The sequence below is a fragment of the Berghia stephanieae genome, chromosome 3 (assembly GCF_034508935.2).
Source record: "Berghia stephanieae isolate SIO BIC M18660-M18661 chromosome 3, UCSD_Bste_1.3, whole genome shotgun sequence".
In the NCBI taxonomy this organism is placed as follows: Eukaryota; Metazoa; Mollusca; class Gastropoda; order Nudibranchia; family Aeolidiidae; genus Berghia; species Berghia stephanieae.
In genome coordinates this window covers 99,407,772-99,430,271 of record NC_088362.1, presented here as the reverse complement: position 1 = coordinate 99,430,271, position 22,500 = coordinate 99,407,772, and the positions used below count along the sequence as shown (strand labels likewise).

General features: G+C 36.2%; 1 long non-coding RNA gene across 1 annotated transcript in view; it reads right to left on the bottom strand.

The window, feature by feature from the left end:
- Nucleotides 1–22,500, bottom strand: part of LOC144969715 (uncharacterized) — a 60,299-nt gene that overhangs the window by 33,222 nt on the left and 4,577 nt on the right. The gene's annotated exons all lie outside the window — the stretch shown is intronic.

The window sequence follows — 22,500 nt, the reverse complement described above, 5'->3', positions numbered from 1 at the left end:
CGTGTTGAACTGCCATAACTTTGTCCTAATTTGACAAAATTAAAATTTTCCACTTTTGTGGAATTTTCCAGTATTTTGGCTAGAAAAGATATAATGTATAATAATATAGAGTAAGATAAACGTTCAATATTGAACAAAAGTCTCATACATAATTTCATTTTTTAAATATTTATTTTTCGTTTTGCCCATATTAATTTTCATCATCATTTATGTAAACATTAAGACGACATCCGACCTACCTGTCCAATAAACTCAATCAAAAGACTTCAAACACAGATTTTAGCATTGATTTGAAACAAACAAACAAACAAACAAAAAGCGTTCATTTCGTTTCCTCGGGTTTGAAGTTCTTAGTTAGGTCAAGGTCATTTCAGTCTTCGGTAATACATAATATTTTATGAAGTGGATTTATTTTCTGACCAAAATGATAAAAGTCTTTTCTTTGTTAGCGTTTGATAGATTTGTCAAACACCCAGATATCATTACACCGTCAGCCTGGTCAGTTACATTCTTGTCTCTAATATCGATCTTAGGTGTCAATAGATAGTATGCGCTTGGCTAAGATGTTCATAACATTGCCATCCGGAAGTATAACGGACCAACACACAAAAACTGTGTGTATCCATGAACGTTTATAGTCAGGTTAATACAGTTCAGTGAGCATTACTCATAAACGCGGATGGCAAAAAACAATAACGTGTATTTAAATTTTTCAATAAAACATCTTTTTATTAAATTTTTTCTTCTTCGATGTATCAGATTTGATACTTTTTGGCCAGTTTTTTTTTTTTGTGTGTGTTTTGTTTTAGTTTGTGTGTGTGTTTGTGTGTGTTTTTTTTTTTGGTCTTTTTGTTTGTTTGTTTTTTGAGAGAGGCGGGTTGGGGGTTGGTGAGGATTCCCCCCTCCCCCCCCCCCCAATCCCAATTGAGCGAGATTTGAAGTTAAAGTTTTCAGGCCTATATGATTTTTTATTTTAAAATGATGGATTCTGTTAAACTACGGTGGAATTTATAAAGTATGAGTTACAATAGGTTGTTTTACCGGTAATTTAGATGCTATGGCGTTGTGTCCTTGAGAAAGGCACTTTTCCTAAATTCAATATAAGACTCAAACGCTATTAATATTTACATGTGCAATGACCGAATATTGTAGAAATGTGTGAACACCGATTTTAAGGTTTTCACCGCGAAATGTTGATGTGAAGAATAGAAATAATGTTTTGTAGAATTTTTTGAGAAGATCAATGTTGTAACCTGTATCGTAGGGAAGGGTATTTGCATGTAAGCCTCCTCGTTGTGGTAGAGAAGTATTAGGATGATGATAATGATGATGATGATGATGATGATGATGATGATGATAATGATGATGATGATGATGATGATGATGATGATGATGATGATGATGATGATGATGATGATGACGACGATGATGATGATGATGATGATAATGATGATGATGATGATGATGACGATGATGATGATGATGATGATGATAATGATAATGATGAGAAGGAGGATAATGATGGTGGTGGTGGTTGTCAACCTCGTTGAGGTCATGGTGGGGGTGATGATGATTATGACGACGACGACGACTACGACGATGATGATGATGTGTTGTGATAACGATGACAAGAAGACGACGATGATGATGATAATCATGATGATGATGATGAATATAACGGCGCTGCTACTTAAAATTCATACAAAATAAATAAATAAAAATTTATCTGCTCTCCGCCATTGTTTCGTTACTAATGAGGACACGAAAGCCCAAGAAATAAACATGTTTATCTCGAATGCATCTCTCCCCATTATCCAATTCAGTATCATTTCCATATTATCACTGTACCGTATTGAATGAAGCCTTGTACTTGTTTGTACATTGACATAATAATAATAATAATAATAATAATAATAATAATAATAATAATAATAATAATAATAATAATAATAATAATAATAATAATAATAATAATAATATTAATATTGTTACCGAGGGAAGACAATGTTATGGTACCCAATAACTAGTCAGTGTACCTAGTCACCCCACATCTTACCCGAAAATAGAACAACACTGGGATTAAGTGACTTTGAAAGCTTACGTACATCACAGACATTGTACTTCGAATTATCATGTCAATGGGGCCCTACGCTGATAAAAGACTTTTTTTCTGAAAAATTAGCCATAAAATGTGTTGTTAGTTATTTTATTTGATTTTTTTTTTTTTTGTCGAATTGTCGTACTATGAAAATATTTGGCCAGAAAACTCGTCCTTCAAATATCGATCGATTAAAAATTATCCTTCTCTTGGCATAAACTCTCAAACTTGGGACTTCATAATCAATTAAATATTATTTCAATGTACTAAGAAGTAAACTTTCTTTTTTAACGGGCAGATTGAAAATAAAGCATTTTGTCAGTCCATGACATGCAGGCTGTTAGGGGCGGCGGATGGACAGTAAATGGGGAAAATATCTTGAGTTAGGTCAAACCGCAAAATTGCTGTCACTAAGGGCATTTTGACCCCCCTCTCTTCCGGTCAGTTCATACTAATAATAATAATATCATTGACCACTCACTCTGCTCTACTCTGACATAACGCTTTTTCTTTCATTTTGACTAGAAAAATATTTCCTTTAATCATCGATTTGTTTAAAAAAGAATCAAATTTGACACGGTAAATTCTCTTTCTTTGTACTTTCGACAAGTTCAGATCCATCTCAATTTATCGATATTTTTATAAAAATAAAAATAAATAAAATAAAATTCCCTTTATTCATCCCATAGGGGAAATTTGTCTCTAGGGTCTATTCCAAGGGAAAACTGGAATAACCCAGGCGTCAGCCGCAGTGCAGCGCCGCAAATTGAGCTAGGGCGAGGTGACTTGCTCAAGGCCACACAGCGGGCAGCGGTTAATCGAACTCGGTACCTTTCGCGTACGAAGCTAAGACCGTACCGCTGAGCCACGCTGTCCCATTCGATGCATATAATTTTCTTCTATTTATGGAAAAGAAAAAAGGCGTTTTGTACTCTGCTTATAATTGTCATAAATTGCCAATCCATGCATTCGTCCAGTTATGACATTCATCCCGTCCATCCATCCGTCTATCCATCCCTCCTGTCATTCATTCATCCAGCCCTCGGGGGGTAGATAGAGAAGAATGAAGTGACCACATCGGATAAAGAGTGGAGGGTTTAGTAGGGGTGAATTTTTAATTCAGAAAAGTGAGTGGAGCAGGCACTTATGTTGGCAACAACAAGATATGAAGTGAATAGAAAAGTGCCAGAAGACAATAGAGAATAAAAATTTTTCGCGGCGGTGGTGGGGTTTGAACCTGCGACCTTATTGGTACGACAACTCCGCCTGGCAGGTGAGAGCGTGGCTCTACCGTGTGAGCTATCCACGAACACTAAAAATATTCGTTTCAAACTCAAAGTCATTACTAGATCCCTCTCTCACCACTTCTTGAGACCGCCGATTCGTTCGTACACCACCATCGCGAATAACTTTGACCAGCAGTTAAGCTTAATAGCCAATATTCTCAACACAAACATATAACATAGAAACGATTGAGACATTGAGTATGCTCCGGTGTATGGGGTGAATTTTTAATTCAGAAAAGTGAGTGGAGCAGGCACTTATGTTGGCAACAACAAGATATGAAGTGAATAGAAAAGTGCCAGAAGACAATAGAGAATAAAAATTTTTTTAAAATAAAAAATTTTTATTCTCTATTGTCTTCTGGCACTTTTCTATTCACTTCATATCTTGTTGTTGCCAACATAAGTGCCTGCTCCACTCACTTTTCTGAATTAAAAATTCACCCCATACACCGGAGCATACTCAATGTCTCAATCGTTTCTATGTTATATGTTTGTGTTGAGAATATTGGCTATTAAGCTTAACTGCTGGTCAAAGTTATTCGCGATGGTGGTGTACGAACGAATCGGCGGTCTCAAGAAGTGGGTGAGAGGGGATCTAGTAATGACTTTGAGTTTGAAACGAATATTTTTAGTGTTCGTGGATAGCTCACACGGTAGAGCCACGCTCTCACCTGCCAGGCGGAGTTGTCGTACCAATAAGGTCGCAGGTTCAAACCCCACCACCGCCGCGAAAAATTTTTATTCTCTATTGTCTTCTGGCACTTTTCTATTCACTTCATATCTTGTTGTTGCCAACATAAGTGCCTGCTCCACTCACTTTTCTGAATTAAAAATTCACCCATACACCGGAGCATACTCAATGTCTCAATCGTTTCTATGTTATATGTTTGTGTTGAGAATATTGGCTATTAAGCTTAACTGCTGGTCAAAGTTATTCGCGATGGTGGTGTACGAACGAATCGGCGGTCTCAAGAAGTGGGTGAGAGAGGGATCTAGTAATGACTTTGAGTTTGAAACGAATATTTTTAGTGTTCGTGGATAGCTCACACGGTAGAGCCACGCTCTCACCTGCCAGGCGGAGTTGTCGTACCAATAAGGTCGCAGGTTCAAACCCCACCACCGCCGCGAAAAATTTTTATTCTCTATTGTCTTCTGGCACTTTTCTATTCACTTCATATCTTGTTGTTGCCAACATAAGTGCCTGCTCCACTCACTTTTCTGAATTAAAAATTCACCCCATACACCGGAGCATACTCAATGTCTCAATCGTTTCTATGTTATATGTTTGTGTTGAGAATATTGGCTATTAAGCTTAACTGCTGGTCAAAGTTATTCGCGATGGTGGTGTACGAACGAATCGGCGGTCTCAAGAAGTGGGTGAGAGAGGGATCTAGTAATGACTTTGAGTTTGAAACGAATATTTTTAGTGTTCGTGGATAGCTCACACGGTAGAGCCACGCTCTCACCTGCCAGGCGGAGTTGTCGTACCAATAAGGTCGCAGGTTCAAACCCCACCACCGCCGCGAAAAATTTTTATTCTCTATTGTCTTCTGGCACTTTTCTATTCACTTCATATCTTGTTGTTGCCAACATAAGTGCCTGCTCCACTCACTTTTCTGAATTAAAAATTCACCCCATACACCGGAGCATACTCAATGTCTCAATCGTTTCTATGTTATATGTTTGTGTTGAGAATATTGGCTATTAAGCTTAACTGCTGGTCAAAGTTATTCGCGATGGTGGTGTACGAACGAATCGGCGGTCTCAAGAAGTGGGTGAGAGAGGGATCTAGTAATGACTTTGAGTTTGAAACGAATATTTTTAGTGTTCGTGGATAGCTCACACGGTAGAGCCACGCTCTCACCTGCCAGGCGGAGTTGTCGTACCAATAAGGTCGCAGGTTCAAACCCCACCACCGCCGCGAAAAAATTTTTATTCTCTATTGTCTTCTGGCACTTTTCTATTCACTTCATATCTTGTTGTTGCCAACATAAGTGCCTGCTCCACTCACTTTTCTGAATTAAAAATTCACCCCATACACCGGAGCATACTCAATGTCTCAATCGTTTCTATGTTATATGTTTGTGTTGAGAATATTGGCTATTAAGCTTAACTGCTGGTCAAAGTTATTCGCGATGGTGGTGTACGAACGAATCGGCGGTCTCAAGAAGTGGGTGAGAGAAGGGATCTAGTAATGACTTTGAGTTTGAAACGAATATTTTTAGTGTTCGTGGATAGCTCACACGGTAGAGCCACGCTCTCACCTGCCAGGCGGAGTTGTCGTACCAATAAGGTCGCAGGTTCAAACCCCACCACCGCCGCGAAAAATTTTTATTCTCTATTGTCTTCTGGCACTTTTCTATTCACTTCATATCTTGTTGTTGCCAACATAAGTGCCTGCTCCACTCACTTTTCTGAATTAAAAATTCACCCCATACACCGGAGCATACTCAATGTCTCAATCGTTTCTATGTTATATGTTTGTGTTGAGAATATTGGCTATTAAGCTTAACTGCTGGTCAAAGTTATTCGCGATGGTGGTGTACGAACGAATCGGCGGTCTCAAGAAGTGGGTGAGAGAGGGATCTAGTAATGACTTTGAGTTTGAAACGAATATTTTTAGTGTTCGTGGATAGCTCACACGGTAGAGCCACGCTCTCACCTGCCAGGCGGAGTTGTCGTACCAATAAGGTCGCAGGTTCAAACCCCACCACCGCCGCGAAAAATTTTTATTCTCTATTGTCTTCTGGCACTTTTCTATTCACTTCATATCTTCTTAGGGTTTAGTAGGGACGCTTAAGGTGATACTAACAGCACAACTACAAAGAAAAAATTCATCCTCGCCGCCCTCATTACCCGAGTCGGTTTCTCTTTGATCGTTGACGTGTGGCCAACAAACAACACAGGTAAATATTATGATGGGAATACAGTTAGGTAAGTGAACAGCAGTTACATTCGTGATGTCATCTTCTTTTGTATGTTTGTTTGTAAATCTGTGCGTATGTATGTATGTGTGTGTGTGTGTATGTAGTGTTTGTTTGTTTGTTTGTGTGAGTGTTTGTGTGTGTGTGTGTGTGTGTGTGGTTGCGTGTGGCTTGTTATAAATTTACTCTAAAATCATCATAAAGACAAACAGCACACCAGTGGAAATGAGTGAGAGAAATTATGCCATTTATTAATGCTGTTGTCTCGTCGTCGTTGTTGTCATCATCATCATCATCATCATCATCATCATCATCATCATCATCATCAGCAGCAGCAGCAGCAGCAGCAGCAGCAGTAGCAGCATCATCATCATATCATCATTATCATCATCATCATCATCATCATCATCATCATCATCATCATCAGCAGCAGCAGCAGCAGCAGCAGCAGTAGCAGCATCATCATCATATCATCATTATCATCATCATCATCATCATCATCATCATCATCATCATCATCCTCATAATCAGCAACATCATCATCATCATTATCATCAGCATCATCCTCATCATCACCAATGTAAAATAACAAGGCGATATGACATCAAGTCAAACGGTAGAGCTGGGCATTTGACTCGCCATGTAGGGACGGTTCCAATCTGGTCGTTGCTACAGAATCCCCAATCTACTCTGGTTTCAATGAGATTTTGAAAACAGGGATATGTTGTAAAAATTCTACTTCTAAATTTTTAAAGGGGGCGGGGGGGGGGGGGGAGGTGGAGTGTTTGATGGTAGAATGCTGTCTGAAGCGTGTGAGGTTTAAAGGATATGTACTTTTCTTCATGGACGTTTAAATACCGTCGTTACTGAAAGCCATTCTGTGGTATTTCTTTGGGCATCAGAGCCCCCTGAAACGTGGGCATATCCAAGAGACTGTTGTCAGATGGTCTTGTGGTAAAGGCGTTGTATTGTCATTTTGGAGACTCGGGTTGAGTCCCTCTTTCGGCATTTTGTTTTTATGATCTTTTTTATTGTTGTTGTTGTTGTTATTATTATTATTATTATTATTATTATTATTATTATTATTATTATTATTATTATTATTATTATTATTATTATTATTAATATTATTATTATTATTATTATTATTATTATTATTATTATTATTATTATTATTATTATTATTATTATTATTATTATTATTATTCATTAAGTGAGATTATAAACCAGTTCAAATTCCTTCAATTGGACAACAAGAGTGATTCCTGTTGATATCGTGAATTGATGGGTTTTTTAACGTGTAACTGGCACAAGTTGTTGTTACACGAAATGTTACTACTTATTATTGATGATATCATTTTATGGCGGTATTCTACGCTTATTTTCTATCTTTCTCTTAAATAACAAACAAAGATGATTATTTTTCTTCAATTTGGCCAAAAAAAAATTACATCAAATATTATTGATCGACTAAATGACTCCAATGGTGCGGCTATTTGGTCTAGTGGTATGACACTCGTTTTTGGATCGGAAGGTCATGGGTTCGAGCCTCGCTCGGCGCATAGTTGAGTCCTTGGAGAAGGCTCGTTACTCACATTCTCTCACCGTACTCATGTGTAAATTGAGTACCTGGCCGTTAACAGCTTTGTCACTGTCTGAAAAAAAAAATTGTAATATCGCCTAACAGGCCTCATGTCCCGTCCTACATATTAAATGTTGCTGTTGGCTAGGGATCCTTTGTAAAGCGCTTTGAGCACGTTAATTGGATGTTGCGCTATATAAAAGCTCATTCTAAATATTTCAATAAGTTTTAAACCTAAACCTTCTTTGATGTCTCGAGTTAAAATTCTTAAAGAAAAATAAGTTGCAATTAATGGATGGCTATTTGAAGTCTGATATTTCTGGCCAAATTAAAAAGTAAGTTGTCAGAATGATCCGATTTGGGAAAAGGACCCAATATCGCAAATTTCAATAAAACGGGAGAAAGTTGGGAAAGCTATATTATTTCGAAATACACGTTTAATAATATAGCTTTATTGTTCGTGCACTTCATAATCAATAAAATAGCCTTTTTAAAAAATATTATGTTAACCCTTAATGGGCAGGTTCATCTTTCTCAAACCAGCATACATATTATTACAATTTGTAACTATTTCGCAATTTTGTAGATAAAAAAAGAGCTTTTATGTAGCGCAATATCCACTAAAAATATGTTCAAAGCGCTTTACAAGGGGTCCCTGGTCAACAGCAACATTTAACATGTAGGACGAGACATAACGCCTGTTAGGCGATATTACAATTTTCCGGACAAAGACAACGCTGTTAATGGCCAGGTACTCATCTTTCACCTGAGTACGGTGAAAGAATGTGAGTAAAAAGCCTTTTCCAAGGACTCAACTATGCGCCGAGCGCGAGGCTCAAACCCAGGACCTTCCGATCCGTAAGCGAGTGTCATACCACTAGACCACATAACCGCAGATACAATTTAATTTGTGATTAAATCTAAGCCCTTCGATGGGTAAGAGTTCAAAACAACTGAGTGTATCATCTCAAAAAGCTGAAAAAAGAAAGATTAATTTTCGCCCGTACTAATTATGGTCGCGCTTATCTGTTAATTAAGTTCGAACCAGCATTCAGCCTAAAATTTAAAACCCTTTCTGTAAAATCTATGATAAGATCTAAGACTTTTCGATCATCAAATTCTAATTATCTGCAAAAAATAAAACAAGAAAACAAACAATACAAATTGTGAGATTTCAGCGCTGATTTGTCAATTTATATAATTATTAAGTATAGTCTATATTATCATAATTTTAGGGGTCAAAAAGATGTCTCGGATACTGTACTGATACAATACTTGATTAAATTGTATCAATCTCAGTGTTTTAAAGTATAATAATAATATGATTATGGAAATTACTCCGAATTAATCATTACAAAGAGTAATTTGATAGGGGCTGTGATGAAGATTGTGGTGGTGGTGGTGACAGTATTGTGTGTCGCAAACATTCATAAAAAATACACTATTTATTTTTCCTTCTTTTTCTTGATTCGTATAATTGTCTTGTTTTTGGCGTATTTGTATTTATTTGTTTTCTTTTTTATTGTATTAATTCTTCTTTTTATCATTACTCTTTCTTTGTTTTTTTTCAAATATTATTTTTGTTTTTGTTTTGTTTTGATTTATGGGGGTTTTGGCGGAGACAGGGGTTATTCTCTTTGATTTTGTTTTTATTTTTTAAAATATTTTTTGACCTGAAAACAGAAAAACCATTTAAGTTGAACTATTCTTGTCAAAATGATTTCTCATTATCATCGTCATCATCATCATCATCCACCATCATCATCACCAACATCATCATCATCAAAAGCAACACTTACAGCAACAACAACAATAATAATAAACATGATCAACAAGTACATGACTCATACAGCAGCCAGCGCAGCAGGCCTGCCAACTACTACCAAAAAATCGTAGAATTACATTTGTGACCCTCCGTCTCAAAACGGTATTATGTCGGAATGATTCAGACCCCAAAAAGTGAATTTAGAGATAGAATGATGAGAAATTGGACCTTAGAAGTTTTTGTTAAGCAAGAAATAGTATTTATACTCCAGCATAACGTACAGAAATTAAATCCAAGTTTGATATTTGTGGCAAAGAATTTAATTTCCCTAACCGAGTGGATCCCGACATAATACCGCTTTGAGACGGAGGGTCACATTTTGGCTTCAATTTCAGAGCTTCCTGGGAACCTATCTAAAAATAAAAATAAAGAAATAAAATTCCCTTTATTCGTCCTCATGGGGAAATTTGTCTTTAGGGTCTATTCCAAGGGAAGACTGGAATAACACAGGCGTCAGCCGCAGAGCAGCGCCGCAAAGTGAGCTAGGGCGATGTGACTTGCTCAAGGCCACACGACGCAGCGGCGGGTGATTGAACTCGGTACCTTTCGGGTAGGAGGCAAAGACCGTACCACTGAGCCACGCTGCCCCTAAGTCATGAAAACTGATTGAAAATGAAAGCTGATGCCAGTTTAAATAATTTAAAGGATTTTGAAGTGTTATTTAACGTTTGTGATGGTAAATTGTTGATCTATAAAGTGAACGATGGCGACTATTACCTTATTATCCTAAAAACCTATGATTTTGTTTAATTTTCAAGTTGACAGGTTAGCCAGCGGTAAAGAATTAATCGTAAGTTGAATTGTGCACAGAAATATAAGAAAAACTCATGCCTCACCAGGGACTTTTTTCAGATATTTTCAGTATATAAATATGTCCATTCAAACCATAGGGGCCTGTGGAGTCGGAGTTTATCCCGGTTTCTGTATCATTGAAATGCTGTAAGTAATCGTTAGTAGTTAGAGATACGATTATAAATAAATAAATAAATAAATAAATAAATAATTGAGCTTTATATAGCGCAATATCCACTAAATGTGCTCAAAGCGCTTTACACGGGGTCCCTGGTCAACAGCAACATTTAACATGTAGGACGGGACATGACGTCTGTTAGGCGATATTACAATTTTTCGGACATAGACAACGCTGTTAACGGCCAGGTACTCGTTTATTTACACCTGAGTACTGTGAGAGAATGTGAGTGAAGAGCCTTTTCCAAGGACTCAACTATTTGCCGAGCGCGAGGCTCGAACCCAGGACCTTCCGATCCGAAAGCGAGTGTCATACCACTACACCACATCGCCGCATAGTAATTTGCTTCGTGTTTCATGTCATTTGGCCATACAAGATTAGGTGTGACATGGGTAAATCTCTTTACTGGGCGTTACATAAATAATATAATTATATACCGTAGATGCTTCGTCTTGTTCCAGATCCAAGCCTTGTAGAGCATTATCAAATACGACATTGGTAACAACGACTCAAAAACGCTGGCCCAGATCATAGTAGTGTCATTAAGAATACGCTTAAACAGACATGACGTCACTTCCCTCGTAATGACGCATGGTAACTTAGTAACTGGCTCTAAACTATCGGAACAATGGCGGACGCCCTTATGAAATATTTTTCCGACGAGCATACAAATGTGTCCAGAGGAGAAAAACATTATAAATATGATCATGTTTTGACTTTTATACTTTCTGATCATATGACATATTATGAAAAGTTCTAGCCAGCATGAAGAATAAAAAGTACAGATTTTCTTTGTTTAGAACCACGATGTTCGCCGTTGCTGGGCGACGTGACATCAGACTATTGAATCCAATTAGGTGTGAATGAGGCAGTGACAGATAAGTGTAAGATTTTTGGTGGACACGATTTTGAGCATTCTTAACACTATCTACTTGATAATATCTGATAGACGACGGACGTACACACTTGAATAAACATTTTAATTATCTATTTTCACGCATTAACTTATTCAAAACTTGTGATAATACGTATATAAAAAATAAGGCTAGCAACTAAAATATATAATTCAACGATAATTGACTTGGCTCGGTTTAAACGTAAAGTAACATACCGTCCGCTGACAAATCAATTTTTTAAAAGATTTTGCCTAGAAAACTTTTACTATGAATTATAGATAGTTCGAAGATGACGTCACTCAGGTCTTTGTTATTGTTTTTTGCCATCCGCGTTTATGAGTAATGCTCACTGAACTGTATTAACCTGACTATAAACGTTCATGGATACACACAGTTTTGTGTGTTGGTTCGTTATACTTCCGGATGGCAATGTTATGAGCTTCTTAGCCAAGGGCATACTATCTATATCGATCAATTAAAATGAACTCCAACTTATTAAATGACATTAAAACTTGACATGCCAAACATAACAATGTGTCAGATTTTGACACTTTTTTGTTGTTAAAAAGCCTCAACTTCAGAAATCAATACGCCTATTTGAATTGAAAGTTTTCTGACAAATTTGTAGAAAAATGTATTTTGTCAGAGTTTGGGCTGTACAGTAATTACATAAATAAATAAAACGGAACCAACTTGAAATCACTTGACAGATCTAAGGTTATAATTCCTAATGACACTTGACACTATGCGATTCTGAAAAACGGGGAAATGGGTACGATTTTCGTCGTGTCTCCTACACACACACACACACACACACACACACACTCACACACACACACACACACACCACGATAAGATGTTATTAGAATCGTCATAATTCACATGGAATCAAGTGATAAAGGGTGTCACCCGCGGACCGCCATTGTCAGACAGTGTCACACTGTGTTACCTTTATTGTTGGTTCATCATTGGGAGTAATTATAAATTTGACAGTATTGTGGTAATCTTGGGCTAAGCTACGGGACGACGCAACATCTTTTTACACAAACCTCCATGATTGTTGTCGGTGGCCGTGTCGTGATTAGTAATCACTGGGTTATTGCGATCATTATTATTATTATAATCGTTGTTGTTGTTGTGGTGGTGGTGCTGCTGTAATTTCGATTATTATTATTATTATGATTATTAATATTATTATTATTATTATTATTATTATTATTATTATTATTATTATTATTATTATTATTATTATTATTATATTATTATTATTATCATTATTATTATTATTATCTATTATTATTATTATTATTATTATTATTATTATTATTATTATATATTATTATTATTATATTATTATATTATGTGATTATTACTATTATTATTATTATTATTATTATTATTATTATTATTATTATTATTATTATTATTATTATATTATTATTATTATTATTATTATTATTATTATTATTTTATTATTATTATTATTATTATTATTATATTATTATTATTATTATTATTATTATTATTTATTATTATATTATTGTTATTATTATCATTGTTATTATCATTATTATGATTATTATTATTATTATTTTAAAAAATGTTGTCACCATAATTTATCTGTATTTTATGATGTAAAAATTTCCAAGCCAAGCATTAGACATTTGTCTTGTCAGTGTGTGACAGAGCATTCTTAACACTAGAACTTGATATCTGATAGACGACCGTACACACTTCAATAAACATTTTAATTATCTATTTTCACGCATTCAGTTATTCAAAACTTGTGATAGCTACTTATATAAAAAAATAAGTCTGGCAACTAAAATATATAATTCAAGGATTAAAGACTTGGTTCGGTTGAAACATAGAGTAATATATCTCTGACTGAGTCAAGCCATTTTTGAGTTGGTGAGCCATGGATCGGGGGGAAGGAAAGTTGCTCATACACTGATTCTAATGATATTGCTTGATGTTATGATAGTATGTTGAGGAAGGTTCCTTGGGACGGAGAGGTCGTCTAGCTAGAAGGGAAGCTTCTTGAATTCTTTACCAGAAAACAATAGCTTTCAACAGTCGTGACGTAACTTCCCTCGTAATGACGCATCGTAACTTAGTAACTGGTTCTAAACTATCTGAACAATGGAGCTTAAAAGTATATCGAGAGGAGAAAAACATTATAAATCTGATCATGTTTTGACTGTTATACAATCTGATCACATTATGACGTGTGAAAAAGTTCTAGCCAGCATGAAGAATAAAAAGTACCTTTGTTTTTCTTTGTTTAGAACCAAGCTGCTCGTTGCTGGGCGGACGTGACATCAGACTATTGAATCCAATTAGAGTAAGAGGTGAAGACCATTACACTGCAGTAGTGTAGCCAGTTTTACATAAATAGGGAATGAGATTAGCGGAAGAGTAGCGTCCCTTGATTGGACGTCACCTTACAGAGAGAACGTCTCTCTCGTCCTCCCTTTCGGTGAAGTGTCTCATGCCGCTTTCATCGGAAGCGAGGACGAGAGACACATGCGCACAACCAACATGACGTTCTCTCTCTAACTTTTCCGCCGGTGACGTCCAATCAAGAGACGCTACTCTTCCGCTGATCTCATTCCCTATACGGCTATGTGGTCTTGTAGCATGTCACTCGCCTCCGGATCCGAAGGTCCTGGATTCGAGTCCCGCTCTGATGAGCGGCGCATAGTTGAGTCCTCGGATAAGGCACTTTACTCACATTCTCTTACCGTACTCAGGTGTAAAATGAGTACCTGGTCGTTAACAGCGTTGTGTCTGTCGGAAAAAATTGTAATAATATATCTCAAAACAGGTGCCATGTCTCTTCTTACATTGAAGTGTTATTCTTACTTGGGTCCCCTTGTAAAGCGCTTTTTTAAATTCGAAAATTTAAAAACAAAATATAGATAGAACGAAGTTGACGTCACTCAGGTCTTTGTTATTGTTTCTTTTTTGTTTTGCCATCCACGTTTTAGAGTAAATCTTACTAAACTGGCAATGTTGTGAGCTTCTTAGCCAAGCGCATAATATCTATATTTTGACCCTGAAATCAACAAAGCAAACTACACAGGTTTTATTATCGATGGTATGTGTCTAAGTAAAATACCCACTGTTCTACCACATGATGAATAGAGCCAACACAGAAATCTATGTGTAAATGTAAACGTTTATAATATTATGATCGAGCAAATAGTGTGATAACTCGTCACCCATGGGTACAAAAACAATAACAATGATCGGAGAAAGGTCGAATTCATTCACGTTGTTGTTTATAAACAACCAACTATGTTTGTCGGAGCACGTGTGAAGGTGTGTCACAAATTCCATGTTTTGATTGGTCAAAAATCTTCTGACTTTCTTTTCGTGATCGTGGTCATTCTTCTGACGTATTGTTTCAGTCAGTGTCAGTCTATTAGTTGACGAAGGTTGCTGTTCGACCGTAGCCATCGTTAACTTATAGCCTGACACTGACCAAAAAATGACGTCAAAATGCCAGTCTGGGACTACTTGTTTCCATGAGCACTACTAACGACAACTCACTAGGCGGTGCAAAAAACCGAATAATGACGTCAAAATGCCAGTCTTTTGGGGTTTCAATGTCAGGCTCTAACTTAACGATGGCTACGGTTCGACTAGCATTCACTGCCATTTTTTCCCTGAAATTTCTTCTGGCACTTGTGAATTCCCTTCTATTTTCTTATTATCTCGCCGTCAACGGGTTAAAAATCGTGTTCAAAGCAGAAACATCGTAGACAATGGTTCAAAGCATATTGACGGACGCTATATCATGGCCTCTTTTCCCGTCACTGTCTGCATAATGCATTCAGTCGTCCATTCATCTTACATAATGAGCCGAGTGTGAGGGTCCACAGAGATACTATCAGCCCATCTCCGCCTTGCACAGATAAATCGCATTGTTTTCATATAGATCAAAAAATTATTGCTTCGTAAATTGATTGATTAAAATAATCCACCATTTTATTTAATAATTCTGGAATCTGAGATTTCATTGAAGTCTTGGTTTAAGAATGTTTGACAAATTAAATCTCATTTTAATCCATCGGCATACGGAGCTATTGTTTTCTGGCCAATATGTAAATAGGCAATTTTTCAATGTACAGCGGACGGCTCAGATAGCATCGGCCCAACAGTCTTTGTTAGGGTTGCACCTGTGAAAAATTATAATTGCTTTTGTGTGGATGTTGAAGAGGGGCCAAAATATGGGGGGAAAAAATATACTGCCGTATATTGACAAAACTTCTTTTTCATTTTGGAAGATTAATAAAAATAGGTAAACCAAATTTCAATGAATTTAGATGGCTCTCAACTTGACAATATTCTAAGACCACAGACTTAGAAAAAGATCTCAGGTTAGTGATTTTTGAAAATTTGAAATTAAATAATGTTTTGCCATTTCAATTTGACAGTATTTTAAGAAATGGATTCTGACCATAATGAAAAAGAAATCTGTTTTGTCACTGTACGAGACGTAGTCTATCAATGTTTAAAATGGATTGAGTTTTTATCCATTTCTTTAGCCATATGTTGAATAATGTGATCTTTTAAGACTTTGATTCAGAATTTTAAAACCCATCAGTTTTTTTTTTTTATCATTATTATTTTTTTTTTTTTGGGGGGGGGGGGGGGGGGGGGTTGGGGTGGGATGGCATTTCATTACAACTGGGAATAGAGAATAAATAATACGATAAATAAGGAATAATATTTTGTAGATGGTACTGGTGTGTCTTTGCATGAGTTGTTGTTAATCAGGGTTAAAATGTTAATAAGGTGAGATCTCAATTAGGGTGAATATGAAACACCCTTTGTGGTGATTTACTTTGAACTGGGCATGAGATGGGAGCGAGAACTTATTACTTCTTCTTCTTCTTCTTCTTCTTCTTCTTCTTCTTCTTCTTCTACTACTACTACTACTACTACTACTACTACTACTACTACTTCTTCTTCTTCTTCTACTACTTCCTCTTCTTCATCTTCTTCTTTTTCTTCTTCTTCTTCTTCGACTCATTGTCACCCCTCAACCCCCCCCCCACCCCCCCCCCCCCCCCCCCCCCCCCCACTTTCCATATAGTAAAAACAAAAAAAATAAGCAAGCAAACAAACAAACAAAACAAAAAACAAAAAAAAAACGAAAGAAAAGAAAACACGTCAGGCCTCGATCTTGCGATCATCCTGATGAACGGATTACTGAACACAATAAAAGTCGCTTGATTTAGTTTCATATCTAAGCTCAATCTTATCCAAGCATTAACAGATACAGTTTATAGATAGAATGAAGTTGAAGTCACTCTGGTCCTTGTTTTTTTGTTGTTGTTTTTTTTTTTTTTTTGTTTTGTTTTGTTTTTTTTTTGTTTTTTTTTGCCATCCGCGTTTATGGGTAATTCTCACTTAACTGTATTATTCAAACTATAAACGTTCATGGTTACACAGAGTTTTGTATGTTGATCTGTTATACTTCCGGGTGGCAAAGTTGTGAGCTTCTTAGCCAAGCGCATACTATATATATATATATTCAATGAGGATGGTGTTTGATTTATGTGGCTAGTATCGACGTAAGGTGATAGTATGACCTTCACGTGTCTGACTCAAGCTCTGCAAATCACCGAGCTTGGAAACCACGAGCTACTCATTCTCATTGAGTCGAGTAGAGTCATGAATGTTCCTGTATATTACCTTAACTCATTGATAATTGAGACACAACCACTGGGTTTGCGATTGTCACTTTACCGATCATTAACCATTCTCACCATTGGCTCGACCAGTATGAAGAAAAAGAACCAAACGGTTCTGCCATCAAGTGTAATAGTTATCAATATTATTCTCGTCAATACGGGGTCTATGATTATTAAAAAAAAGAAGGAAGAAAGAAAAAGTAACAAATGTAGCGCATAAATTCCACGGTAAGCACCATGCCATAAGCGCTTTACTTTTTTCCACTCCTGATGTTTTGAACAGCGTACATTCAACAGAGGATGATGAGATGAGGGTGATAATTTTAAATTTTCCAACACAGGCAATGCTGGTTTACATTAGGAGGGTCTCCGATTATAACGTCCATCCCCGAAAGGAGCAAGTGTGCTCAAAACGTCTATCCAATTGCTATACGAATAGCATAACACAACAAGAATCATTTATACAGCGCCCACTTCCAAACTGATAAAATGCTCATTACATAATTTGGCTCACGCACACACACATGTACATCCACATTCACATATTATACATCCACTGTGCACTTGATAATAATTTATGGTTTCTCTATTAAATTCTAGGATATCATGAACCTGTTTAAATCATTGCTTTTAATTATTTTTTTTTCTTGATTGAGGAAAAGGAGACCGATCTTTTTTTGTTTGAAGGAAAAGAGAGTTCCGTATGCTTGGGGCAGGGTAAGTAAAAAAGAAACTGAAAATCATATTTTTTGGAAAGATGTCTAAGTTTACAACAATATCTGACGTCAGTGGCTCAAGCGTTAAATCTAAATAAAAGGATATGGCAGGTGTCAAGTAGTATTTTTGAGATATTTTATAGATAACGAAATCATGTCCCGTCCTATATTTAAATGTTGCTGTTAACCAGGGACCCCCTTGTAAAGCGCTTTGAGCACATTTAGTGGATATTGCGCTATATAAAGATCAATTTAAGCTCAATTTAATTTGAGGGGTAGGACAATAATAATAGATACCTTGTCTGGAATTCTACAACGCAGGAGTACAAGAATTAAAAATTCCAAAGCGAATACCGCCATGGTGTCTCATCGCCTAATTTAGGAAGTATCGGACCGTAGATAACGCAGGAGTCCACAGAAGGAGTCCTGTATTATCTATGCAGGAGTCTGTGTATTGGACGTCCAATGTCGTGTTTTTGCTACGTCACCTCCAGACAATTTGTAAATGTTACAAAATAAGATCACGATATTTATCATCACGTTTTCTTTTTTTTTTTTTTCAGATGAAAACTAATGGCGAAAGGTATAGGACAAAGGGGAAGACGTCTTGTTTGTAGCCTTTCAAAACGAGTCTTTCTTCTCAAAACAATATTATCAATTTCTCCAATTCAGCCCGGGCAAAAAGTAACCAAGTTAGCAATCTAATCAGCCCATGCAATCATTTCTACCACACAATTTAATTTGGCGCTATCATTATCGTTTTAGCAGTGCTGCACCTGTGCTCAACGCACGTCTGCAATACTTCGAAGAAACGTCTATTTTTAGTTTTGGCCCGAAAATTAAAACCCTTAATTCTAATTTAGGTCTATCGATAATTGAAAATGGCTCTCAACTTCTCAATAATTTTTTAAAAAACTGAGTCATCAAAGATGTACACAAAACCACTCAAAAATGACTCGGGTTTAAGTACTGTTGCCAAGCTTAAAGCTTATCTTGATTCGTGGTTATTTGATATTGAATATTTCAGGCAAAGTAAAACAAAAGCCGTTTTACCAAAATAAGGGGGTCCTATTATTGTTGTGCAATGACTGAATGCTCCATTCCCACCTCTTTAGACTATGTTCTTTTTTTTTTCATAATTATTATTGTTTTGCCGAAAAATAACACTATGAATGCAAGGTTAAGTGTGAAAAGCCACCTTGCATCTGCTCCGCTCATTCATCGATGTATAGAGATTCGGAATTTGATTATCAAATCTTAAAAGAAAAAGACTGATAAGTTGCACGATATCTGGAATTTTATTTGAATGGTTCAATTAACTGTCGTACTTAGGAAAACGGGTATTTCAATATTTGACAAAAGAGAAAAAAACAACAAACAAACAAAAAAAAAAAACAATTCGTATTCAATTATTTTAAAATTTAAATGACACCTCATCTTGGCAAAAAATCTCGAACCTGGAACTTCGCGAAGTCCCATGTTTGAGTTTTTTTTTTGTTGTTGTTTTTTTTTTTTTTTTGCCAAGGAAGGACGAGTTTTCTGACCAATTTTTTAAAATAGCCCTTTTTCCAGAGTAGAACAGTCAACTGTTTAAAGTTAACACACAGTTCATTCATCGTAGGATTCACATAGTTGCCCACGAATACCCTCCAATTTCTATTTATCCTCTTCAAAAGAATAATAATAATAAACTTGATAAATTGTCATTGTGTTTTCATTATGGCTTTAAATATTCACATTAATGTATTCCTCTTTTATCTCACACGCTCAATCAAACATATCAGGATACTCTCTTTAAATAACGTCATTTATAAAAGGCAAAAGCATTGATTTCTGTCGTTATAAAATAAAAATTCATCCCTCGACTGTGTTGAATTAAATTATCAAAACTGATATACACACGTCTTGTGCATGCCAATAATATTATTATTTTGAACATGTGATAAATAAAAAAATCGAATGTACTTTTAAAAGCTTAAATTTTTATTTTTTTTAGATATTAAAGATTGGTTTGTTTTGTTTTTTTTTTTTTTCGATGAAATAAAAAGGAAGTAGATAATAATATTTGATCATGCCAATCATAATAATAATAATGATAATAATGATATCTTGATCCAAAAGCGGCGGCCACCGCCAAATAGATTGATACGGATAGAGTTGTATAAAACCTGGCCATAACCCAATCTTTCAGGAAATTATGAATGAAACGCAGATCGTGACTGCTTAAACATTAGCATATAAGTATTTTTTAAAGATCATGAATAAGAGACAGACAGACAGACATACAAACAATCAAACACATATTTGAAAAAAAAATTAAACTATGATAAAGAAATAAATTAATAGAGGCGTTCGTATTCCATCTAATAATGAATTCTAAGATTGAAAGATTTTTCAAGCAGGTTTTATTTTGATTGTTAATGATAAGACTATAAAATGTATAACATATTTTCCTTTAAAAATTATGCCTTTTGCGCCACGATATCAAAAGATATCGTCGCCTTGGCATTCCACGAAGGAATATATAGATAACTAATCAAACAAGATGTCTGATGTCAACAGGAATCGCCCATGTTGTCCAAGTGAGCAAATTGGGGGTTAATAATCTTGCTCAAGGAAAAACACGAAAGTGCCTGAAGCGGAGCTCGAACCCGGGTCATCCGGATCACAGTGCAATGCCTTAACCACTCGGCCACTTCGCCCCACATATTAAGCAACGTAAAATATTTGTACTTCAGTTCTCATGGCTTGTGTTGTGTTAATGTCTGTAAATAACATTACAACGGTCAAAGTTTTATTTTAGGCAATTTGCCGATAGAAATCATTGAGATCAAATGATCAAATTAATAAGTAAAAACAAAAGTAGAGTCACGATGAGGTCTAAGGAAAGTATCCAGATATTGATGTGTTCAGCATCCCATTCAGGTGGTAGCAAGTAATTATTACTAACAAGAGATAAAGTGAATAGAAAAGTGCCAGAAGGCAAAAGAGAATAAATTTTTTTCGGCGGTTGATGGGGATTGAACCCGCGACCTTATTGGTACGACAACTCCGCCTGGCCGGTGAGAGCGTGACTCTACCGTATGAGCTATCCACGAACCCAAAAGATTTGTATCAATTACCATCTGTTCAATGCTGGAGTTTAGGGAAAATTATCATTCTATTTCCTGATACATTTGTACAAACGTGACAACTATTACGAAGACTTTGTAGAAATACGAATTATTAGCTCCAGCAGATCGCCATTTACTTCTCCAATTAAAACAGAATCATGGAAAAGAAATGATGGTACATATTTTCAAGAATTAATTAAGTGAGTAGGAAAGTGCCAGAAGACAACAGAGAATAAAAACTTCGCGGCGGCGATGGGGGCTCGAACCCGCGAGCTTACTGGTACGACAACTCCGCCTGGCCGGGGAGATCGTGACTCTACCGTATGAGCTATTCACGGTTCGAGCCCCCAATCGCCGCGCGAAGTTTTTATTCTCTGTTGTCTTCTGGCACTTTCCTACTCACTTGATTTCTTGTTATTATCAACATAAATGCCTGCTCCACTCACTTTTCTACACCATTTTCGAGACTTCGAATGATTATCAATGATTATCTAATGATGGAGACGGCAAATTGAACATTTATAAAGATAGGTACACTATATTTATCTCCTAGCTAATAATTGTGACCCTCCGTCTCAAAACGGTATTATGTCGGAATGATTCAGACCCCAAAAAGTGAATTTAGAGATAGAATGATGAGAAATTGGACCTTAGAAGTTTTTGTAAAGCAAGAAATAGTATTTATACTCCAGCATAACGTACAGAAATTAAACCCAAGTTTGATGTTTGTGGCAAAGAATTCAATTTCCTAAACCGAGTGGATCCCGACATAATACCGCTTTGACACGGAGGGTCACAATTATGATATTTTTGTTAAATCAAGGTGTCAGGTCTTCTGCTCGTATACAACTTTTAAAAGATCCTCTCTGCACTCATCGTGTTCTTATCTATAGTTAAAATCCCAATTCAAAAGCTAGACGGAAAGGAAAACGTTCAGTGACCAAAGTAATATTCCCTCAATGGGAGCTTTTATATAGGGTAATATCCATTGAACGTGATCAAAGCGCTTGCAACGATATAAATGAGGTTCTAAGTTCTAAGCCAACTGCAACATAATATTATAACATTTTATAGGAAACATCGTGGAGCTTTGTCACAATTTTGCTTCAACACAGGCAATCTAGGTACTCATTTTACTCCCGATTTTGGTGAGAAATTGTGAGTAAAGAGCCTTGTCCAACGAACGACTAAATATTGCGCTGCCCAAAGCAAGACTCAATTGGATTTAATAGTCTGATGTCACGTCGCCCAGCAACGGCGGCCATCGTGGTTCTAAACAAAGAAAATCGGTACTTTTTATTCTTCATGCTGTCTAGAACTTTTCATATGTCTTGTGATCAGAATGTATAAAAGTCAAAACATGATCATATTTATAATTGTTTTCT